General features: G+C 37.0%; 1 protein-coding gene across 1 annotated transcript in view; it reads right to left on the reverse strand.

Annotated features, from left to right (window-relative positions):
• Positions 1–15972, reverse strand: part of CTNNA3 (catenin alpha 3) — a 767102-nt gene that overhangs the window by 360777 nt on the left and 390353 nt on the right. The gene's annotated exons all lie outside the window — the stretch shown is intronic.

Here is a 15972-nt window from a genome sequence, read left to right on the forward strand (position 1 = left end):
GAAGAAAACAATACAAAAACAACACTTAAACAAAATGAATAGAGAAATAGATTTAAAATTCAGAATCAGAATTGGACAAACTCGCGAAACAACTTTTGTATTGCTAGTGATGTTATTTTTTTCTTATAAATCATGGTTCCAGAAATACACTTCACCACTTTAGCAATAGTAATAGCATCTCGGAAGGACGGAAGGCTGAATCAACTTTGAGCCTGGTGGGATTTGAACTGCCAAATTACAGGCAGCCGACAGTCAGCAGAAGTAGCCTGCAGTACTGCACTCTAACCACTGAGACACTAAGGCTCACTTTATATACAACGTCTGGATTTGAATCAGAAGAGTTATACAAAATGAATATAATCTATCTAGGTAGTTAAAGGGGGTTTTTTTTTATAGATGATGGGAGTTTTTATTAACAGAATCTTACAAGAAAACATGTGTCTCCTTTTTGAAACCTTTGTTGACCTTTAATCAGCTTTTGACATAAGTCCAAGGAAAAGACTGTGGGAGATATTACGGCAATCTACCATTAACAAAGGCTGTTGTTTCTTATCCAGACTCTCTGTTCTAACATCTCTCCAAGGAGTAGATGTTTCCCAGGAGGGCATCTTTTTGAAGCTGTTCCAAGTTATAGAGGAATAAGGTATGGTATACAAAGCCCTTCACTTTTTGATCACTATATAAATCAATAACTCACGCCTACTGTCGGTTCGAGCAGTTTGAGTGATCTCAGCAATTTTATATGCAGGTGACATAGTTATAATGTCAATTTTCATTTCACAGGAGAGAGTAAAAAGGGTACTAAGGGCATTTCCTTTTTTCTTTTAGAAGAAAGACTATTAATAAATTAACAGAAAACCAAAAGTTCTAGCATTTGCTTGATAGTATCATAAAATGGCAAATTTATGGGATTCCAATTGAGCAAGTACCACCTATAAATACCTTGGAGTGCTATTCCATTCCATCTTTATCTTGGAGCACACAAATTTCCTACAAAACTAGGATTACTCAGTGTAGCTCGACAACTATTATGTGATTTTTGCATTGAAGGGGAACTTGTTATATCCCGGCAGCCTGTAAGATTTTCTAAGCCAAGACTGTCCCTCAGCTTCTTTATGGTACTCAAATCTGCTCTCTTCCCAAAGTTCAATACTCTTGAAGTAGTTGAAAATAAGTGTATTAGAACCAATCCCAAACTGTATGAAGAATGCCATCCTATTTTTGGAGATAAGTTTAGTTTCTGTGGATGCTGATTCATGATTCTTGCCCATTTAATTTTGGATCAAACTAAATTTCTATCTTATCCTTTTGACCCTAAAGAGCCACCTTCAATAAATGTAGTTTAAGAAAGCTATTGTCAAAATCTACACATTGGACTTCTCAATGCTCATTAGGCTTTGAAAAATCCAGAAGTGCCCTCAAGCATCAGGTCTAGGACATTGTGCAATCTATCCCTCCATATCAACCTGACTCCCATGTGGGGATTGTTCAAAAGAGCCTCTGGGATATGCTGTCAGCCTTCCCATGAAGAATATTTCTGTATCCTACAGAGAATGAATAGATTAATCTACACCTGGTTGTTTCTTCCATCTTCACAGTGACACCAGAATCATTGGAGTGAATCAATCTGTGAGGAGAAGTGGAGGGTGACACTAAAGGGGGATGAAAGATCATCCTCTGACTAAGACAGAGGGGAGGTAGCATGTTTCACCACCACCACCAAGGCAAAAAGTCTTGGGAATGGACCTGATCCTGATCAACTTCAGGTGAAAGCAGAGTCTGGGAATGAGAAAAGTGCTTGAAGAGCAAAGTAAATAGATGTAGTAGATAGGATGAGAGTGATTAGTTGTGGGTTGTAATAAAAAGAAGTAATAAAAAGCAACCATATGGTATGAGTTTAGAGCAGGGAGAAGATAAATTACCTATTTCCAAGAGACTAGGGTAGAGACAAAGAGGAGTGGAAAGGGTAAAGACAAGTCAACACTAAAGTTGGGCAGAAGAAGATGAGTTGGGAAGGTGGGTCAAACTCCTTTGGAGATTGAAAAATTCAAGCCAATCTTATTTCTAAGATCTTGGTCTAATCTAGAGAATTAGGTAGAAGTGCTTTCAATTGTCCAGAACTCCAACTGATGCTTCTGTACACCAGCCAGCTTTCCTCATCCATGTTTAGATTATGGGTAAGACAGCATGGGAGTCATGGGAGATGTGCTCAACTGGGTTTCAGACATTGCATCAACCACAACCCCAAGGAATGAGAAAAAAGAGGCAATTGAGAATTGAGTCAGCTGAGAACTCAGAGAACAGAGGCACTGTTTTGCATATAAGGTGAACACTGGAACTTGTTTTACAGCTGCATAAATGTGTCTAAAAACGACACCCTTAGAGGAGAGTTGGGATCACAATAATTTTGCTAGTCCAAAGAGAGTATTCTGAGCTGATAAAAGGGGTCAATGGAAGTAAATTAGAGAAATCTGAATATAAACATGCTGGTGTATGATTTTCTAGTTATCTTAGACATTGTGTCAGGTCTCTAGATAACCTTCCATTTTATTTTTTAAAGACAGTCATGTGTTTTCAAACAGACTTGTTTATTGATTGGCAAAGCCTTGTAAACTTAATGACTAAGAAAGCTACTTATTCTAGTTCTATTCAAAGAAATCCTGAGTCTCTATTGTCTTGTTGTTGTAAATTAGTGTACAGAATGCAGCCCCTAATATTCTAGATTTATACAGAATACCAGACTTCAGCAACTGCTGCTGAGTGTTAAAACTGGTATGCTGAACTTATTTAACATTTCTTTCTGACACAGAACTGACTTTTAGTCTATCTGTCACTGCATTCGATCTAAAGTCAGCAAGGCGTTTATGAATTCTGCCACACAGTTTTAAAGAAACAACACCTTATATACACGACAATGTCAATCCTAATGTCAATATAGCGGAAGGAATATGTAATAAATCTGAAAGTCCTCTGTGGCATTAGTTAGGGGGTAACAATTTCCCACTAAGGTCATCACTGACCATTAGCCCTACCCAGTGGTGGGATTCAAAAAAATTTACTACCGGTTCTGTGGGTGTGGCTTGGTGGGCTGGCATGGCTTGGTGGGCATGGCTTGGTGGGCGTGGCAGGAAGGATACTGTAAAATCTCCATTCCCTCCTCACCGCACTAACCTGCTTTCCAGCTCCATTCTCCTGTGCAGGGCAACAAAAAAAGAGCCAGCCAATCAGCTGGGACTCAGAAGGCAGAGAATAGATGGGGGAGGGGCCAGTCAAGGGTGGCATTTGCCAGTTCTCCAAGCTACTCAAAATTTCTGCTATCAGTTCTCCAGAACTGGTCAGAACCTGCTGAATACCACCTCTGCCTACCACATGAGGAATCATATGGAATTGCAGTTTGTTATTTAGGAACAGCAAAACTGGAAAAGCTTGGCTAGAATACAGATAATTATTTTGGATGTATGCTTTGATGTAAGTGTATGTGCATATCATGTGTACTCATGCTTAAAGAACTAACACAATCAACATGCTCACAAAATTAAAGCAAATATTTTTGGAATCATTCTCTTTAAATCTTGCAATCCTGTGACATTAATTCAGAAGTAAGCTCACTGAGATAAATCCATTACATAGTCATATATGACAGCAGTTTACACTCTAGTGCTTTTTAACCTGATGGTATCTCACCACTGTGCTGTTTGCCCTATGTCAGATGATGAGACAAAATCTGTAGGAAATGACCTGAAACTATTTTGAAGGAATTACGAAGAGATTGAAAGACTGAAGAAATAATAGCACTAAAAGTTAAACAACTCCTGTTTAAATAAATATCCACTTTAAATAATCTAGTGATATATGTTCTGTGCTGATTCTACCCACATCCATCCACATTTTATGAATGGCTGAAGTTGGTAAATTTCAGGCTTAATTAATCCCAGGTGTAGAAAGCCTGAGTGCTACTGCTTTAGAATAAAACATGACAATAATTACATTATGTGAACAAGAATAATAAGACTGCTATGATGTAATATAAACCTGACATTTCAGCTAAATATGGAAGATCTTTAATGATATTTAATGTTGGACTTAAATACCTCCGATGCCCCTTTCAGCCCCATAATTCTCTGTCCTGTGTTCCAATGTTATTCATAATGGGTAAGACACTGCGTATAGCCATGGTACTTTGATACCAGAGTTCAGAAAAAGATCAGTCTCTATTCAAAGATGAAAGTGAATGTTCTTTCAAAGTTCCATTTGGAAACATAAAGTGCTGTCATGTTGCTCAGATTTAGAGACTGGCTGAGCTAGTGATCAGAGCTACTGATGTGAGTTGCTCTGATTTCCCGTAAAGTATAAATAGATAGATAAATGTTTTCAGAATTCTCCGTAAATCTGAAAGCCCACTTCTGATAGCCTAATCTCCTCCTCCCTCATGCTCTTTCTGGGTTGGTTGGTTGATTGGTTTTTGAAGCTCATTCAAACAATTTCAGTTTGAAATTCAGAAATTCAATAGCTTATCAACAGGAATGATGCCGATGTTGTGATGGGCCATAGCTACTGCAAGCTTCAACTGATCATTCCCTACTTCTTGTCTTTCACATCCACATAGAGAAGGTCAGCTTTGCTAACTGGCTCATGTGGCAGGGTCTATTAGTGCTTTCCTTCTCTTTATAGGGATTGTTATGTCCTTTCTAATCGCAGCTCTTTGCTTTCTTTCACATGTCTTTCCCAAGTATTTATTATTATTTTTTTAGAATAAAGCAAACCTTCCCACCTAATTTCCATCAATGTTACTTCAGTGCTAACACCATTAAAGCAAAGGGAGTCCATTATTCTTCCATTCCACTGGGTTGGTAGTTACCAGCAGAACTGATGGTTTAGTTGATAGAAGCAAGGGAGTAACATAAGTTGAAACTATACAGCTTTAGTCAAATATCCTTCTATTGCAAAGTAAAACTTTTAAAAATAAGTAAAGGGGAAGGGAAACATTGAACACAAGGGATAAAAAGTTTTAATAGTTAAAAAAAAACCTGTGGAAATGGAACCAGTACGGTGCAATAGGATAAGAAAGAAGGAAGAGTTTGTGTCACCCAGCCTCACTTGAAACAAAAAAAAAAATCAAAAAGGTGGAATGGAAGTGCCTGGGCAGGAGAAGTAGAAGTTGTGCCCAGGAGATTTCACTTGTCTCTGTGGTCTTTATGGACTACAAAGCACAGGGCAGCAACTAGACACTACAGGGAAGTTGACATGCTGTGTGGAGTAGCCAATTGCATCTGGGGAAGGACTCAAGATTGGAATGAAGAAGTGCAGCAGATAAAGATAAAGGTAAATGTTGCCCTGCCCAGTCATATTTGACTCTAGGATGTGGTGATTAAAGGCCTTGAGACTAAAACATATGAAGAATAGTTGGAGGATATGGGTATGGCCAACCCAGAGAAGAGAAGAGGCATGATAGCAATATTCTAGTATTTGAGAGGTTGCCACAAAGAAGAGGGGGTCAACTTATTTTCCAAAGCACCAGAAGGCAAGGCAAGAAACAATGGATGGAAGGAGGGAAGCAACCTGGAATTAAGGAGAAACTTCTTAAGAGTGAGGAGAATTAACCAGTGGGACAGTTTGCCATCAGAAGTTGTGGGTGCTCTATTACTGGAGGTTTTTAAGAAGAGACTGGACAGTCACTTGTCTAAAATGGTGTAGGGTCTCCTGCTTGAGCAGAAGGTTGGACTAAAGACCTCCAAGGTCCCTTCCAGCTCTATTCTGATTGATTGAATACACATCTGATTATTATATAGTTTGGAAAATGAAATAACTTACATTTTGCACATAATCGTTTTTTAATCAAGGTGTTTCCCATTAAATATCCCCCCTTTTGAAATATCTGGCATGACTATTTGTATAGCTAGATCATTTTATATCAGATGAGGAACTCCATCTTTATTGATTCTCAATAGTATGGGGAGGCATAATTTTGCTCTCACAATTCATAAAAAAAATTCTTTGAGATGCAATCATCATGTTGATATAAAGTTTTTTTAAAAAAGCATTATGTTACATTTGTCTTCCTGAATGCCTGACAATACATCCCTGACGAGAGTAGTTTAGAAGCTACTTTATGTATAATAATTTAATTAAACACACCAACTTCAGGTTCATATTTACACAAAAAGATTTAAAAGAAAGAAAATCAAAAGGGAAAATGCAATCTTTTGAATACGATGAAGTGAACAATCACCTCTTTCTAATGGCTTTTCCATTTGTCACTTCCTGAAAAATTCAGTGTCAAAAGAGAATGTCAATGCTACCAGTTGATAACGATTGTTCCCTTTTGCTTATACTGCATTTTCCACCCCAGTCAAGATGGATAATTATCAGCCGGAATCAGTCCACTGCAAGAAGAAAATATCTTTATTTCAGGTTATGGACAGTTGAAATATATTCTTCAAAAAGAACCTTACTGGCCATTCAATCTGATAACAAGATTTCTGTCAATGTGCATAACTTGTTTATACATTCGTTACTCTTAAACTTATTTGCGATATCATACCCATTTATTACTTATTTTCATCCTTCAAAAAATGGATACCCTGCAGATATTTTGGACTACAGTTCTAATTATTTCTGCTCATGTTTATAAGCAATCTGAAGAACATCACACTGCAAAAACTTTATGAATTAAGTAGATTGCATTGCATCCATATTTAACCAAAGAGAAATATATCACCAAGTGTCAGTAATGCATTATTATTAACAGTAATAATAATATTTTTTACAATGTTAACATGTTTATGAAGAAAACATTCACAACGAGATAAACATAAACAGGATTTTTCACTGGCAAATAATCAATAGATCATAGTTCTCAATCTAATTCAGGATGGAACTGCCATTTTTACTAAGTTGTGTCCAGAAACCTTGGGCTGCATGTAAACCACACAATCCTGTTTGGAGAGAGTAGGACCAAAATATGTGACCTTTTGTGGAAAAATTGGGACTCTTAAGAAGGCAAAATAGGTGGTGCCTGGTTGAGTAGTAGTAACTGAGAGGATCTAGGAGTCCTAACAAGTTACCACTTAAGTATCAGCTAGCAGTGTGCTGCAACTGCCAAAAAACCCAATGCAAGCAATGCATCTACGCTTTAAGGGAGCTGCAGGATACCATTACATATTATAGAATGTTATAGAATGGAAAGCCAGGTTTTCTTTGGTGAGTCCCAGTATACACACACAAATTAGCTGGCTTGCTTAAAGTAGATATTATACATGAATTCTACAGGCATTTATGCATTTTTAAAAATTTAACTGTGCTGATTTGGCTGTTCCACCTACATTTCTTCTGTTAACTTTCAAGTATGTTTTTAACAATCTAGTATTATATTGTTGGAATCATATGAGTAATAGTGAAATTTTGGGTGATGTTCCATTATTTAAAGCCTTATTGTTTCTACGCCTATCTATGCAATCATGACCAAACTGATTTTTAGGTTCATATTGTAATCTGTTCCATTTATTAGAAATGGTAAAGTTGGCTTAACTCTTATATTCACACTCAGTTTACACTTTGTTTTTGCATTTATATTTCCAGTGATTAATATCTGAATAAATAGAAAAGCAAAAGCAAATTCTCAAAACAAAAAAAAATGTAGGGGGGACAAGTAGAATGAAGCATGGGGATGAAAGTAGATTAAACAGTATGCATCTTTAGTCTTGGCTAAAGAAATTTAATTTCTGCACTACCCAACTGTCTCAAAAAATGCATGAACTTCTCCACTTTTAACTTCTCCACAATAGAAAGCACAGCAGTTGCTAGAAGATAAGAGAACCAATGAGATATATGCCCTAAGACCAAAGCAATTGCTCCTATATCGCACCTCCTAACTCTGATCTGGTCTTGCCACAGTCTTGCCAATAACTTTGTGGTGTAATTTCTGTTGGTTTATGGACTGCAGAAGACTTGTTTTAGCATGCCAAAAGTCATACTCTAAATGTGGAAACATCATTTAGTAGAGGGAGATTAACCTGGTAAGGTAGGTGCTATAAGCAAAGTTTAATTCCTCCAGTCACTCCCTGACCCACATTTTTTGAACTTTTAGAAAGCAAGAGCTCAGGCTCTTATCGGGGAGTCCTACTTTTTTTTGTGGGGGGGGAGGGTAGTCTCATGGATAATTTTACATACATATAGAACATCCACAAAATGTTTTATCATCATCATTTTCACATCATCATCATTCACCTTTCTATTAATACCATCTGTGCGGGGGTTCTTGCAATATCAAGCTGAATATGATAACTTAGGGTGAGACAATTATGACTCAATCAGTAGCTAAACCAAATTTTATTCATTGCCAGACAGCATTTCTGCAATTACAAAGGAGAAATGGTAATACAACTTTTCAGAAATAAATTATCTCATTTCCAGAAAACTTGAGGGTAGCTAAAGTACTTCAGTATGCTTTCTCCTGCCTGCTTTGTCTACTTCAACATATACAAACAACAAAAAGGTCAGCTTAAAAAAGCACTAATTAGGCCCTAATTTTGTTAAACCTTTTGTTAATTTTGTTAAACTTTTCTACTTCCTATAGATACTTTTAAAAGTACTTTTTTTGTGAAAAAAATTCCTATGGAGTGGGAATGAACCTGAACCTGGAATGAGACCAATGACTGTTGTATCATCTGCAAGCTTCAGTATTTTAACTGAGGGATCCTTTGAGGTTCCTCTGAGTCATTAGTATATAGAGAAAAGAGTAATGGAGAAAGCATACAGCCCTGGGCAATTTCTAAATTCTTAGTTATAAAAATCAGATTCCAGTTGAGATTCTTTTCCCCAATGCCAGTGTATAATTTCTTAAACACCCCAAGTGGGTTTCTCAACCTGTGAGAATTTATAGCAAGGTACCCAACCTTGGCAACTTTTAAGACTTGTGGACCTCCTCCCAGAATTCCATAGCCAGCAGGGGAAGTCCATAGATCTTAAAGTTGCCAAAGTTGGACACTTCCGGCCTCTGGCCTATTAATACTAGAGGATGGATCAGATCCAATTAAGAAAGCATTTTCTGTCCCTCTTATACCAACTTGTACAAGCCTGTTATACAAATTTTAAAGCCAAGGATATACTTACAAAGAGATGAAATATTGAACTGGAATCTTTAAAGAAAGAGTAGAATGTGTATGTATATTGACTCCTCCTGATATTATTCACAGGATGAATTTACATCAGTATCAGTAAAGTAAATGTGGTATCAGGTTCCTTAGGCAGGTTACAACTTAATTGAACCTTCCCAGCAATGGGTATGAGAGCCAGTTTGTGCAGCAGTTATGGTAATCAGCTAGAAACAGGAGTTTTAGTCCAATCTTAGGCACAAAGCCAACTTCTGCCAGTCTCTCCCTCTCAGCCCTTGGAAGGAAGCAATGGCAAACTACTTTTGAAAAACCTTGCCAATAAAACTACAGGGAATTGTCCAGGTAGTTGCCAGGAGTTGAAGGCACAAAAAGTAACAACGATAAAGCTACCAAAGAAGCAGTTGTTTGTCTACATTCCCTTCAGTATTGTCACTCTTGGTCTATATTTTTGTGGTTGAAAATTTATTTGTTTATTATTTATTGAGATGGGGAACATTTTTATACAGAAGGAACCCTCCACATTTGCTTTGGAATTTATTTTAGGCAACATTTATGTCTTAGGCAACATTAGCAATTTATTGGGATTTTTAAAAAACTGTACATGCTGTCGGGAATGAACAATCTAGTGAAAAGCATAGAATGTTGCCTTGCTTTACTTCTGATTGCTTATTCATTTAGCACAATATTTTGTACTGTGGCAGCTCCTCTCTGGAGGATGAAATGAAAATAATTCCTTCAATTTGCCAAAATCAATGGAAAAATTCCAATGATATTCAGGGAACGTCTTCATGAAAAACATATAATACTACCTTACCATTTGTAACAGTGCACATACTTGATGTTTTTATAGGAAAAAATAACCTTCAAAATAGTTTTTCCCTGCATTATCTGGCTTGTAGTTGTCTAGATGATCAGCAGTCAGATAAAGCTTCAATCTAATTTTAACTGCAGTATTGTGTAGGCTTCTTTTTTGCTCATTAAAACTGTATGGATCCAAGTAAATTGTAATGAATGAATGAAAAACCAAGAATGAAAGATGACCTAAAAACACTCCAATTTATACAGAACAATTCTATACTAAGCAAAGAATGTTCGGCAAATATTTGACTGTTTTTTCCTCTCAACATTTTTGTTTTTCTCCTCCATGCAGGGTATTATTATTTTTTAAATCATAGACAATCCATTGCAATGTCTCATGTTGTATCAATGTATGCATCTTAAATATGCATTAAGTTGTCTCTAATACCAAAACATGTTTGCATTTTTAAAACTGAGGCACTGTGAATCACTAAGAACAAAGATGACTTGTTTTATTGCGCCAAATACTTTAAGACAAAGAAGGGTTAGATGACGATTTTTATAATATCTCCTTGATATGAATCAATGTAAATCTAATTACTAACAATCATGCCGCCCAAGAACCAGTGCACACCTGTTCATTTTACTAGATTTACTATCATTTACTTGCTATGTTCTAGATTTCCAAGGAGGGCATATGGTGGGAAAAAAATACACATTTGCTAATGCTATTTATGAATATTGGCAGCATGAAGGCTAATGCACTCACTGCTAAAATAAAAGTAAGTAAAGATTTTAAAAAATGAAAAATAAGGAAATGACCTTCTATGAGTTATTCTGAGAATCAACCCTATTCAGTGAAATAACACTTTTATGGATAGGGTTTACAGGTAGTCCTCGACTTACAATAGTTTGTCTAGTGACCACTCAAAGTTACAACAGCACTGGAAAATGTGGTTGTTTTTCACAGTTATGACTTTTGAGCATTCTCATGATCATGTGATCAAAATTCAGAATGCCAAAATGCTTGGCAACTGGTTCATACTTATGACCATTGCTGTGTCCCAAGGTCATGTGATCAGGTTTTGCAATCTACTGATAAACAAACTTAATGTGGAAGCCAGATTCACTTAACTATCAACTGCAGTGATTCACTTAACAACTGTGGCAAGAAGGGTCATAAAATGGGATAAAATTCACTTAACAAATATCTCACTTAACAACAGAAATTTTGGGCTCAGTTGTGGTCGTATTCCTAATTTAGCATCTCTATAAGGTTCATTCCTTTTGATTGAACCCATCTGGATAACTGGTTAAAGTGATTTCTCCTTTTATTAAATTTATTTATTAAATTTATTAAAATTTGTGTCTTCTACAAAAGGTGAGCATCAATTTAAGCCAATATTTTTCCCAATTCTTGAGAAGGAAAATATTCTGCTCTTCAAAGAGCCATAAATAGTCAAGTAAAGCTAGTTTTGCATGGTGAAGTGTAAAAAAGATGGACAAATTTCTCTCAGTTTCTTATTTTCCCCTTGTTCTTCACTCCAAGTGAATTGTGTATTAGCTTGAGACTTTCAATTTTAAAAAAAATCTCTACATAAAAATTTACATGCAATTTTCTGCTCATTTTTCTGAACATACATATTAATGACCCATGTTTCTCTAAATATACATTTTGCTACATGCACATTATAAAAAATACTCCTGTTTTGTGTCCACCTTTCCTGATTGACACAATTCTATGTATATTTCTTTCTAATTATACACATTGCTATGAATCTTGGCTAACTGAAAACTGTGAATATAGAAGAGTAATTGCAACCTAGCTTTTGTATTGATTTGGAAAGTACTAAATTAGTTAGTTCTTATCAAAATGAAAACTGTATTAATTCTTCTCTTCACTTATCAGAAGGCCTGATAGGAGATATGGAAGAAACTAAAATACAGTTGTTAATGTCATAATTATATCATTCCTGCAATAAAATAGTCAATGCTTATGTACAAATGCTACTATGTACAGTATACTATTTAAAAAATAAATAAAATAAATATTACAATGCATTTCTGGCCATTTACATACAAGCCACCCCCAGCCAGTCATGTGACCACCAAGCCACAGCCAGTCAGCAAGCCACACCCACCCAGTCACAAATTAAGCCACACTCACAGAACCGGTTGTTAAGAAATTTGAATCCCACCTCTGATTATAGCAATGACCTAAACATATTCAATGTAGCCACTGCAAATAATTTAGACCCACAAGATATATATGAATTAGTCCTCAGCCACTGAATAATTTGGGCCAGTTATTCTGTTTCAGCTTCGGTGCTCAGTCTATACAATAGAAATATGCCAACACCAGACGATGGGAGAAAAAAGAGTTATTAACAAAAGCATTCTACAGTCAGATTCTTAAGGAATTTTTTTGTGCACTGGCAACAGGAAAAATTTCCAAATTAGAGTTTATACAGTAGAGTTTCTGGGGATTTTTCAGGGTTATCCAAAAGTTTTCAACAATACTACATTTGAAAGTGTGTGGTGTTATGTGGGTAAAAAAAGGTTTTTTAAAAACCTATTTTTTTTTTTAAGTAAAAGTTTTATTGACTTTAACAACAAACAAAAACACATAAAACATAAGACATCAAACATAAAAGCATCATCCTCCTTCATAAATTTACAGACAGTGTATCGGTTGGTTTGCCACTCTTTTTTGTGCATCCATTTCATAGTCACCATTGTAATTATGTAATTATTGTAATTATGTTACATAATAACTCATATTATCAATCAACAATTATATATCCTAATATTATTATTAAACAATCATTTGACTATAATTTTATTAATTCATACTTAAGCGAGATAACTATAATTTACTTAATTTATTTTATAACAGATCATAAAATCATACCAAGTCTATCTTAATAAAATTTTATAAAAATGTTATCAAAACAAAAGAAAACAAAAAAAATGTATATTCATTATTATTTCCTAGGTTTCTAAATATTCTATTATTATGTTGTATTATCTAACCATTGATAAAAAAGATCCCAAACTTCATAAAATTGTTTATCTTCTTGTTCTCTAATTTCAAATGTCAATCTGCTCATTTCAGCACATTCCAATATTTTCTTAATAATTTCTTCCTCTGATGCTATTTTCTCACTCTTCCAATTTTTAGCAAATACAATCCTAGCCGCTGTTAATACATTTACAATCAAATACTTTAAGTTTTTATTATATGTATCAGGTAAGATTCCCAATAAAAAAATCTCTGGTTTCAAATCTATATGTTTCTTTGTCATTTTTTCCAACCATATGCGAATTCTAGTCCAGTATTTTCTGGCCTCCTCACAAGTCCACCACATATGGTAATATGAACCAGGTATCTGATGACATTTCCAGCACTTTTCAGATTTATTCTTGAACATTCTTGCTATTCTTGTCAGGGGAAAGTGCCACCTGTAAAACATCTTATACAAATTTTCTTTATATGCTGTTGACATTGTCATTTTATAATTTTGAGACCACAATTTTTGCCATTTCTCTAAATCAATCCCATATCCAAAATTCTTCCCCCAAACAATCATTGTTTCTTTAACTTGTTCTTCCTCTAATTTAATTTCCAGCAAATAACTATATAATTTTTTAATCACTTTTTCATCAGTACCTGTCAAAATCCTATCTAAGTCAGTCAATTTATCATAAAATCCTTCTGTTTTAGAATCTTTGATACCTTGAATGTATTTGCGCATATGAAAACCAATTCATCTTTATACCTAGTTCTTCTAAATTTTGCATCGTTTTAAGTTCACCCTTTTCATCCAGTATTTCCCCATATCTAACTGTTTGTTCCTTCTTATATGTTATGGGATAACCAAACTGGAATTTTCAAATAACATTGTTTCTTAATTTTCTCCCAATTCAACCATAACGATTCCCATATGTAATGCCTTCTAAAATAGCCCTGTGATTTAGTTTCCTTATACCATAAAAAAGCATGCCAGCCCAATAATAAGTCATGTCCTTCTAATGTCAACAATCTAGTCTTTCTTAACGTTATCTGTTAAGTTTGGGAAATAATGGAGACCAGACATCTGACCAGTGACTTCAACTCTTTAATAATCGTAAATAGAACAGAACAGAGCAAGGCTATGGGCAACAGCAACCCTTTTATAGGGTTATCTGCTACCTTATTAACCAATGACATTTGCAATAAGTTCAACTTATAACCAACGAGAAGTGTCAAAATAGTGGCCAATCAGGGACTACTTATGGACCAATCCCTAGTTGTTGTATAAGGGCCAATCAGGTATGCAGGTTTCCAAACCCTGATTTGCATTTATGCTAGTAACTTTTATTGATTCACAACACCCCTCCCCCTTGGGTTCCGTTTGAGGGGAGCTGTAATAAAATCCTCAAGATAGACAGGCCGTTTGGTCTGTCTGGATGATTTCTGTGGTTCCACCTGGTTTGGTCTAAGGTCCGGTTCCGGTGGAGTGTTTGGATGATCTTTATTAACTACAGTTTCGCTGCACGGTGATTCCGTGCTGTTTCCACTGTGGTTGTCTCTGCTACTCCGTGTTTCTTCGGGATTTTGCAGTTCGGTTTCCCCCGTATTAAAGTTCCCTGAAAAATTCAACTCCCTCCCCGCTTCAAGTTCCGGTGTTTCGCTGGGCCGTAGGGTTTCCGTTGGCCTGCTATTTGTCATATCAAAGTCAATTTCTCGATATTTCCTCCCCTTGAGTTGGTGAACCCGGGAGTCATGGGTGCTGGGTGGTAATCTCGATCGGAGTTGGTCTATGTGGTGTTTCCACACCCTCCCATCATCCGTTAGCAGGCGGTAGGATCTAGGCCCGGTAAGGTGGGTAACGGTTGCGGGTATCCATAACGGGTCGCCGGAAAAGTTTTTGGCAAAGATTAAATCGCCTACCTTAAATTCCCGGCATTTGCTGCTGGAGCCGAAGGGCTTTTCTGGTTCGAATGCGGGGTGGAGCCGGTCAAGGTGCGATCGTAGTTTCCGCCCATAAGAAGTTCAGCGGGCGTTTTGTTGGTCACGCTGTGGGCGTGATGTGCTGCAACAAGAGAATTGATTGATTTTCTCGTCGATGTTGCCAAATTCCATTTTGTGAAGGGTCTTTTTTACAAATTGTACCATGCGTTCTGCACGTCCATTCGCCGCAGGGTGCGCGGGCGAGGTTAGCGCATGGCGGATGCCCCGATCAGCAAGATATTGTTCAAAGGGTAATGCAGTAAACTGTGGGCCATTGTCCGAGACCAACACGTCCGGAAACCCGTGTGTGGCAAATAGTCTGTTTAATTTATTGATGACTGAGTCCGTTGTAGTTGTGTTCATTCGATGAATCTCGAGCCAGTTTGAATAGGCGTCGACAGTAATAAGGAAAGTGTGTCCTTTGGTAGGCCCCGCAAAGTCAATATGAATACGGGACCAAAGTCCCCTCGGAGTTTCCCATTCGGTTGGGCTTGCTTTAGGCGGGCGTTGCTGACGCCCTGGCAACGTTGACAAGTAGCGACCCAGGCCTCGATTCTTTGTCGATTCCCGGCCACCAAGCGTAGCTGCGTGCGAGTGCTTTCATCTGCACGATACCCGGATGTCCCTCATGCAATACCGCCAAAACAGTTTGTTGCAATTTGCCAGGGATTACGACTCGATCGCCCCACAAGATACAGCCTTTTTGGGAAAACAGTTCGGTTTGGTGGGCTTTGAAAGGCGCCCATTCCAGTGCTATTTGGTCCGTCGGCCACCCCTGTTCAACCCAGCGTAGGATGTGTTGCAGAACTGGGTCACGTTTCGTTTCAAAGGCAATGTCTCTAGCCGTCAAGGGTGGTGCATGTAGAGCTTCGATCTGTAGTGTTGAGATGGTTGGGGCTGGATCTACAACAGAGTCTGGGAGCGGTGTTCTGCTCAATGCATCAGCGTGGAGAATTGATTTCCCGGCGATGTTGCAAGGTGTAGTTGTAGGCCGCCAAGAATTCAGACCAATGGGTCATTCTGGGGACAATATATACGGGGTTGGTTTATTACCCGCAATGATCCCCA

This window comes from Notechis scutatus, chromosome 4 (assembly GCF_049901735.1).
Source record: "Notechis scutatus isolate UNSWTSFEM ecotype Mainland chromosome 4, rNotScu1.2, whole genome shotgun sequence".
NCBI classification, from domain to species: Eukaryota; Metazoa; Chordata; class Lepidosauria; order Squamata; family Elapidae; genus Notechis; species Notechis scutatus.